The 9,457-nt window shown below is 34.9% G+C and overlaps 1 protein-coding gene and 1 long non-coding RNA gene across 3 annotated transcripts in view; one reads left to right on the top strand and one right to left on the bottom strand.

Annotated features, from left to right (window-relative positions):
- Nucleotides 1-2,931: 2,931 nt before the first annotated feature.
- Nucleotides 2,932-5,494, bottom strand: LOC116841272. The gene is made up of 3 exons (XR_004377527.1): nt 5,347-5,494; nt 3,263-4,671; nt 2,932-3,159 (listed from the first exon to the last, which is right to left on the bottom strand). It is a non-coding gene; the product is annotated as an uncharacterized LOC116841272 (long non-coding RNA).
- Nucleotides 5,495-9,058: 3,564 nt separating this feature from the next.
- Nucleotides 9,059-9,457, top strand: part of LOC116841268 (probable G-protein coupled receptor Mth-like 3) — a 25,822-nt gene continuing 25,423 nt past the window's right edge. Inside the window, exon 1 of one of the 2 annotated variants that reach the window (XM_032809008.1) lies at nt 9,059-9,143. The gene's annotated coding sequence lies outside the window, so the exon portion shown is untranslated. Of the gene's footprint in view, nt 9,224-9,457 lie in introns of both variants that reach the window. The other variant, XM_032809007.1, reaches the window with a different exon arrangement.

A 9,457-nucleotide genomic window follows, 5' to 3' on the forward strand; every position in this document is an offset into this window, starting at 1 on the left:
ATTTTGAGGAGGGTTGCGAGGGGCGCAGCCCCCCGCTAGTCGTTCGATATTGCGGTTACATAATGTGATTAAAAGATCAGTAACTTGTTTAAATTGTGGGAAAACAGCAACGTTTGACAAGTGAAAAAAAATTTTTAAAATGTTAAAACAATATAAAACTTGCATATTTTTCGAACTCCCCCGATTGATTATCAATGTTGGAGTCAAAATAAATATTTTTACCAAAAGAGCTGCAAAAAAATATCAAAATTAAAAAAAGACCTTATTATACATAATTACCCGAAAATGAACCATGAGTATTGAAATACTAGATAGTACACCGATTGTGCCTGACGGTGCTTCCACAGCAGCGTTTGAGATCGATATTTCGGCCAAATACATAATTTTTTTAATATTTAATTAAATTTATCTGGATGACTTATAAATATTTTTAATGCTACTTCATACGAAACTCTTCATACGAAATACAAACGATATCATACCGACCCTTTGTTTAATTTACCTCCGATCATTATTTTCGGCTAAATACATGGTCCAGAAAAGAACAATTATTTACAAGTAATAGAATAACTCACAAATCTTTTCAATTGCACTTCAAAACTCTTCATACAAAATACAAACGATATAAAAGAGTAGTTTTCCAACCGGAGTTTTTTTTTCGGTCAAGTACATGCAAATATCGTCGACACAACATTACACATCCGTACTCAGCTCGAAGGCTACTAGTCGGCTGTATAAACTAGTGTTTTCTAGTAACAATTAAAATTAATAAGCGGAGAGGCTTGAGAAAAGACTGGCATTTGCGACGTAAAATAAATAATATCTTTTTTAATATTTAGATTTTATTATTTATTATTAAAAAATACCAAAATATAAGCACAGTTGAAAAATAATCCTAACCCTACCCGACATATGTATACACTTTGTTCCAATTGAATCGTGCACAATGTTACACTTTGTGCATTTCTGTGTACATATGTGTCACGGGCTGTTTACGATAATTCGAGTTGAAGTAAGTACGAGTTAGTTTCACTAGGGCCGAGAAATATAAATATAAGAGCTAGAAGGTTATCACGGAAAGCAGCATATTGATTGGTTGTCGTACGAACTTCCGCCGCGCGGCAGCCAATCAATATGTTGCTTTTCCGCAAGAGCTAGACGCTTATTACGGAAAGCAGCATATTGATTGACTGTCGCGCGAACTTCCGCCGCGCGACAAACATTACCGCGTCCTGTGTGCAGGAGCCATTAGTTCCACTAGGTCTGAAAATTATGATAGGCACGACCATCTAGTACATTTGTAGTTTATGACAAATTCTTATGGCTCCTGCACACAAGACGCGGTAATGCTTGCCACGTGGCGGAAGTTCCGCGCGATAGCCAATAAATATGCTGCTTTCCGTAATAACCTTCTAGCTCTTACAGAAAAACAATATATTGATTGGCTGTCGCGCGGATTTCCGCCTCGCGGCAAGCATTACCGCGTTCTGTGTGCAGGAGTCATAACTCAATGCCTTACCACAGGAACAAGCTGGAGTAAAGGCCCTTGCAGAATGCCAGGCAACAGGCAATAGGAATAGAGAATAGAAATTCTGATTAGTCAATTATTTCTATTCCTTGTTCCTATTGGCTATTGCCTGCTCCGATTACCTATTGCCTGCCATTGTATAATGGCCCTAAGAAGTAAAGAACGCATTCGACATCAGATAATAATTTCGTAAAATCTCGCGATTATATCCATATTTTTTTAACATGTGGTAAGATTATTCGTATTTTATTAAAATCATACTTATTATAAACTATTATGTGAGAAATCTGAAGTGTAAAATATAACCCTAATTTAAAATAATATGTATCCTAATTTATTTACAAGAATTCTGTTTATACTATTCATATATGTGACAGAAGTTACAATTAAACTTACGAGTTTAAAATTACAGGTTAAAAATTATTTATTATTTAATAAATATATATATATCCCAAGTGGCAAGGTGACGTCTAAAGATGTCATTAAGATGTCATTAAAACGTCATGAATGTCTTAATGATGTTTTAATAACATCTTTAGACGTCACCTTGCCACTTGGGATATATATATTTATTAAATAATAAATAATTTATAAATAATAATAATTTAAATAAATAAAAAAGTACTTGCTACCTGGGATATATTATCGGCGTACGCCAAATATTCAACATCTTCAGGTAAATTGTTGTAAATAAAGGAAGTGTAAATGTTAAAGAGGATAGGGCTTAGAACTGAGCCCTAAGGTAGGCCCAAACACGCCCGACGAACATCTAAAGAGGTCCCATCAATATATCCCTCTATATTTCTAGAAGATAAAAAGAATTCAATTTCCTGAATTTGATAGGAAGATGTAATTAACTCAAAATGTCCAAAAGCAGGTGCGGAACCACATTATTAAAAGCGCCCTGAATATCAAGAAACAATACACCGGTAAAGGATGATCTATAAAAACCTTTTTAAATAGCAGATAAAAGTATAAAAAGGTTGTTCGTAATGGATCTCCCTTTGCGAAAACCGAATTGATTCTTAGCGAATAAGTTATTCTGTTCGAACCACCATACAAGACGACGAAAAATAATTGTCTCGAAAAGTTTTAAAAAACCTTTGGTCATGGAGATTAGACGCATAGTTTCAGAACCAGACTTAGGAATAAAAATTATATAATAATCAGCCCAAGAAGTTGGGTAGGAACATAGATTGAATAATTTGTTAAAAAATTTAAGTAAAAGATCCCTTATCGATCTCGGAAGTTTAATAATGACTTGATTAGAAATAAGATCAGGACAAGACGCCGACTTTTTATTGAGTGAGGAGATTGCACTGCAAAGTTTTTTTTTGGTGATAGGTTTAATAATCTTCGAGTTAAACGTAGTAACCTTATTTTGAAGGGAGAAAGCGTCTTCAAGATGATGCGTAACAAGGAGCGCAGAAACAATATAATTTTCCGATAAATGTGGTAATAAAGAATCGCACGCGATTGTAGGAACGATCTTGTTAAAAGCGGCTTTTGCAGTATTTTCTTTGCTCACAGGGTTTGGTCTGAGAGATATAGCTCTTCTATTTTTAAAAACAGTGAGCGAGCGCCATACCAGGGATACATTTAAACGTGGGTTGATATCTTCGTAGAAGCACCTGAAAGAATTAGTTTTTATTTTAAATAAATCCTGTTTTACTCTAGCAGCGGTAATATACTATAGTTGCTTAAATTAAGCAATGTAGGATGAGAAATAAAAACCTTGAATGCAGTTTTTCTTTCCTTTAATAATCGCATACTGGAGACACCAAATAGCTGGGGGAAACCTTTACTTTTTTCTCCTTTATTTATCCTAGCTCCACATTCAATTAGTATATTCTTTAAAGAGATGAATTCATTATATCCCTCCTCTAAACATTTCTCTAAAATGGAAATTGATTCCAACTTCCCTGAAATTCTCCCAGAAAAGTCATCCCACATAATCTCCGAAAGAACGAGCGAAGTTCTGCTTTCCACAGAAAGAGTAGAGAGACCATTAATCTTAATAAAAATCGGGTAATGATCGCTAGTGTAAGTATAGTCTACAACCGAACTATAAGAGGAAAGTGCCAAAGTCGAAGAAACAAAAGTGTAGTCAATCATACTTTTATTGGATCCATCCGCCAAGTGGGAGAGCCATTACTTATATTAATAAAGATTGAGAGAATAATAGCAGTTTCTGAACTACGTCCTTCATTGTATTTTGTAGGTAAAGTAGACCATAAAGGGATATAAGAGTTAAAGTCCCCACAAATAATTGTATCCTTCATAATATTCATGTAGCAAAAAAATTTTGACCAAAAATTTGGATCAACATCCCGAGAAGATGATTTTGGAGGATTATAAATTGAAAGAATTGTAACAAATTACTTATTTTTTTGTAAAATGTTCACACCTACAAAATCAACATTATTTTCCCTGTATAAGGATTCGAAAACTTGTAAGTTAAATCTAGAATAGATCAAATCGTTTCTAATCAAAATTCTAGCGCATCCTTCCCTGGAGTCTGCCCTAGGAGAGTTAATAAATATGTACCCTTTAATAGGACAAGTATAAGTATTGACAAGATTTGCAGGAATACTAGTTTCCGACAAACATAACACATCTGGAGAGTTTTCATTAATTAAATCAATAAAATCAAAAGTTCTGGCCTTCAAAGAACGGACATTCTACTTGAGTATTAGTAAGTTTGCGAAGAGGTAGATCGCTTTTGATTCGCCATTGTTAGTTCTAATCAGTAACAGAAAAAGAAGAAAGAATATTAGCCAGATCAGCTATAAACATCTCAAATTCTGAAATTTGAGATTTCTTCAATAAAAAAGGAGAAACATCAAAATTCTGTAATGTTCTGTTGGAACATGATGGAGAAGAGTAGTTATTATTTAAAAAAACTTAAATAAAGCTTAGAAATTTTATTTGTCAGACTGACTTAAATGCTCATAGAGTATTAAAAATTTTAGTAATATGTGGATAAACGTATGAACTGTTTTTTTGCAGACTATCATTCCTGCTATTTGCTTCAGACAAGGATTGATTATCCGATTTGCAAAGAGAGGAGTTGAGACTCCCCGTAAGTGGCTCTTTGTTCCTGCTTCCCTGAGGTCGAGAAGAGGATACCTTATTGATGTCATCTGTAAAAGAATTGGTATTTTTACTGGATAAGAAAAGTCGTCATTTTCTGCCTTTTTCTTTTTAATGACATGCAATGTGGACTTAGGTTTAGTTTCCTGAGGTTGCGAGGTAATAGAAGAATAGATATTATCTATGAAATCTAAGTTTTTTGAAAGAAAACACTTGGTTTTTGTTTTGTTTCGGCTTTCTCAAAACGTCAACATAAGATAGCGGGACTGGTTTTTTAATTATTTTTGGTCAGAAATCCCCCAGAGTAGGGGAAGAAGGACCAACCGTAACCTCCTCCTCCTCCGTCGGGGCATCACTGCCACTAACTCGGATAAAATTCTCCGCATCAAAAGGACCAAAGCAATGAACCGCCACGATCCTTTTGACGTGCCTATTGTGCACAAAAACCGGAGAAAAACTACTAAGTGCACTATTTACTAATTAGCTAGCTTTTTACGCTCACAATTTACGCAGAGTTCTATATTAGAAGAACACGAATCTATAGAGTGATTTGATTTGGTACATTTGGCGCATATAACTGGGTCGGCAATGTTTTTACAAGAAGATTTGTAATGCCCGAATATAAGGCAATGATCACAGCGAATAACCCAGATAGCACAGAGATGAACAGAAGTTCCTAGATAATTAATTTTAAAGAATAGATATAGAATTATAAAAATAAATACCTAAAGAATTGAAGAATTAACCACAATAAATTCGTCTTCTAATATCCCTTATATGAGACTGGCAGGGACGTAGTTCCGGATTTGCTTCCTTTCTCTTTTTTTTCCCTCTTCTCCTTTTCAGTTCACATTCTTTGATCGTGTCATTTGGATAATAAACGTCGTTCATAACAAGAAGTGTTTTTTTTCTTCTCCTGTTCTCACCTGAGATCCCACCATAAGACAGTATTAAGGTTGACTCAGCGGCAGTTGACAAAGAAGAAAAAAGGAAGAATGGTGCGGCCTTGAGGCCTTTTATCCGCTGATGCTGAGGCGCGCGCTCTCCCAGCATCAGTTAAGCCCAAAGGTTAGGCTTTTGGCCACTCCTTGTGCGAGTTTTCCTTGGAGCTGGTTGAGCCCTGACTGCGGAAACCACCGGTAACTGGAGCAGGTACTTTGTGTGCGTTCCTCCCTTAGTACTCATTGCACTCCTCAGTTGAGGAGGGCAGCCTAATCAGTGGCTGGGGCATGAGAACATGATCAGTTCGGAGACTGATCGAGTGAAAAAGTATTCATTGAACCAAGAATCGTTGTTGTTGTACTGACAGTTTGTTGGGAGCGGTATTGTGTAAGACCGAAAGATACTTTAGAACTATCAAAGTTGCGTCATACTGTTTACGTTTATTGTTTACGTCTTTCGACGCGCTCATTTTCCTATATTGATACCAGGGAAAGTAAACGATAACATGGCACTCCTCGCTTTGTTCTATCTCATTACCTCTACTATCCACCCTCTCTCCCTCCCCTATGTCTCCCCCATTCTTCTCATTCTCTTTTCCTTCGTTCTTACACTTAGGACTTCATTATAACGAATACTTTGCGATTTAATTCCTAGAATACTTTGATAATTCGTGAGGAATTAGAGCTAAGACAGAGAACGAGACGTAAGCGTCGTAATCGTAGACGTAAAGTAAGGCAGAGAAAAACATAAACGTAAGGCTAATAGCTGTTCATGACTTACGTTTACATTTTTCTCTGCCTTATTTTACGTCTACGACTACGATGCTTACGTCTCGTTCTCTACCTTAGCCCTTACAAATGTTTTGTTTATAGCAACTATTTTTTGTCCTATATTCAGTACATGCCAGTGAATGTATAATAATTGATTTACATATTTACATATAAATTATTTAATTTATTGTTACTTACAGTTATTTATATTTTTGGAATTAATTATATAGTTTTATATAATAGGGCAAAGAAAGGCAGTTGGTGTTAAAATAGCTTTTCATATATAAAATGTTCACTTGTATCAGTAATAAATAGATTTATGCGAAATATATTTTATCCCTAAGTTTGTATTCATGTTTCTAAAATCCATATACAGATCTAACAAACTCAAGCGCATTATTTAGAAGCCACTTATTCTTGGATTTTGAATTACATATTTGAAAGCGCTTTACTTACATTTGAAGTTCAGTTAAAACAGTATATACTCAGCGAAAAATGATTCGTTGATTGATGTCAAAATGACATTAAATAAACGTTGAAATCATCAAACCGACGTCAATTTGATATCATTTTGATGTCGATCACTTTTTTTTAATTCTAAAATCAGGGATAAATGTGACCCAAGACTGGTTTTTGAAAACTTGACAATATAGCTTAGTCATCTCTATGATAAAAGAATTAGCTGTATATTTCCTGTAAGGAAAGATACAGCAAATTTATTATTGTTTATCTTACTAACGTCATAAGAGACGGATACATATGTTCTGATAGGTTCTAAATTGTATAATGCCTTAGCTAACTTCAAAGAGCTGGTGGAACGAGTGTCCTCTAAGTTGCTAAGGTCAATTCTCCCAATCCAAACTATAAAAGGTCCATTGCTACCTTCCTTATATCTGCTCGAAATGGATTTTGGAAGCAAGGGACGTAAGGGATCTAAGGAACTTAAGGGATTTATAACGTCTCCAATGGAAAGATTCATAGAGAAATCGACAGAAGATGCAGAATACGTAGAAGAGACAGGGGCAAAAGTAGGAATAGAAATAATCTCTGAAATAGAGATGGTAAAAAGAACTGAAGAAAGAGGCGCCGAATCTCTTTCTTCTTTATTCTCTTCAAAGCGCAATCTTTTTACCAGTTTACCATCTTTATTAAGTAACCCAACCCTAGTACCAAGGGTTGTTTTGCTGGTAATTTTTACCTTAGAGAGAGACTGTAGATTGAGACTAGAACTATTCAATCCTTTCTTTAAACGTTCAGTAGTTTTATTCAAAACAGCGGAGCTTTTGGTATAGGAATAGAACTTCTCTGTGAAGGTAAAATTGTACTGGTAGCGCTGACGGGCTGGACGCTACCCTACTGAAAAATTTCTGCTGAGATAACAATAGAATTCAATTCAATTCTCAGTTGAATTCTCAATTGAATTCTCAAATACAGTTTCCGCAAAATTTCGCATATAAGATCTCAATTGAGATATTTGTATCTGATGGAAATAATTTATTGAAAATATAATGAACTTTTGCTGAAATGCTTTTGAAAAGCATTCACAATTTTGATCCAATTTCATTAAAATTTCATTATAATTTCATTAATATTTCGATAATCTTTCAATAAGAAAAATCATTATTACTAATTTATACTAGTTAAAATAGATTGAGAAAAGTATAATGAAATATTATTCTGATGCTTGTTTCGTGCTGGTTGCTTACTGGATGGAAATACTCTATTTTGATTGGTGCATTTCTGAAGGTGGAAATCCCTTATAGAAATATCATACTAAGAATCATTGACAATTACTTATTATCCAGTATTTTTAATACTGAAAATAAGTAATTATCAATGATTCTTAGTATGATATTTCTATAAGGGATGCATCAATCAATTTGGATGGAACTCGGTAGTTGGAGGTTTTTAGGGTCGCTGATTTCGAATCTGACATTAATTTGAACTTTCAAATTTTGATCTTAAATTTGTATTCAGCGACTCGAAAAATACTTTAGTACTGACTTTTATAAAAATCAAATAGCATTTAGATTTTGCCATTTTTAGGTCGGTTGACGCTGATTTTCTTGACGAGCAAAGTGATTAAGATATGTGCGTGGAGATTTATTAATTATTTATTAACTTCTGTGTTATAAATATGCCTTAATATCCGATCAAATTTAATCTGTAAAAGTGTCAAAAACTAAGAATATCGGTTGCTCAACCGTTTTATCATATTCGTTTCTCTCAATACACTTTCAGATTTCAGTTGAGTATTTTTTATTCTATTTTCTAATTCTATTTTCTATTTCTATTTCTATTTCTATTTTTTATTCTATTTTCTATTTTCTATTTGTTGATACATCAGATTGCAATATCTGTTCCAGGGTTTAATGAGATTTTCTCTGCTTGTGCGACATCGATTAATCGCTTGCGGAGATATCGAGTTCGAGCCTTTCGACGGTACATAACAAGTTTGGCGTCTTCGTTAGGCTCGTCTTCTATCGTTCTCATCCACACCGTAAATCTATTCTCAGGTTTCGTCATGCTCTCGAAACCGTAATGGTTTTTCATTCGAGCATTGGATATCTAAATGCCGAGACGTCTAAATTTACATGGCTGTCGGATTAGCGAAGCCACCATCTTGAAAAGATTGTTGGTCGCCACATTTCTTTCCGAGCCGCTCTATATATATTCGCAGCAGGTAGACTACTTTCCTGCCGTTGATGACGACGTTTCGTAGTCTCGCATCGCTACTCGCGCGAGAATCCGCGTTTCCTCGCGCTCGTCCCTCTCTCGCATTTCGTGTGAAGAAGTCGTGAAGGCGCGAGGTATCGGCTTTTATTATCGTTCAGTGAGATAGCCGAAAGTCAACGCAATCGTCACCGATAACAGTAGTCATATTTGATCTGTACGAATTTACGATTTTCGGTAATACGACTCGTGAAACGATCGAGAAAAAAAAATAATACACGACAACTGATACTTTCTCCGTCGATCTTTTTGTTCTTTTCTCGAATAAACGTGCAAAACTGTAATGTCGTGATATTATAATGCGTGTAAATATCATTCAGTGATGTTTTGAGGAAATAATTCCATTATTGGGTATTTTAACGTTGCATCCGCACAAGAAATACGTCCCCTT

Source organism: Odontomachus brunneus, unplaced genomic scaffold, assembly GCF_010583005.1.
Source record: "Odontomachus brunneus isolate Ranch 3 - 2012 unplaced genomic scaffold, Obru_v1 Obru_scaffold_015, whole genome shotgun sequence".
Taxonomy (NCBI): Eukaryota; Metazoa; Arthropoda; class Insecta; order Hymenoptera; family Formicidae; genus Odontomachus; species Odontomachus brunneus.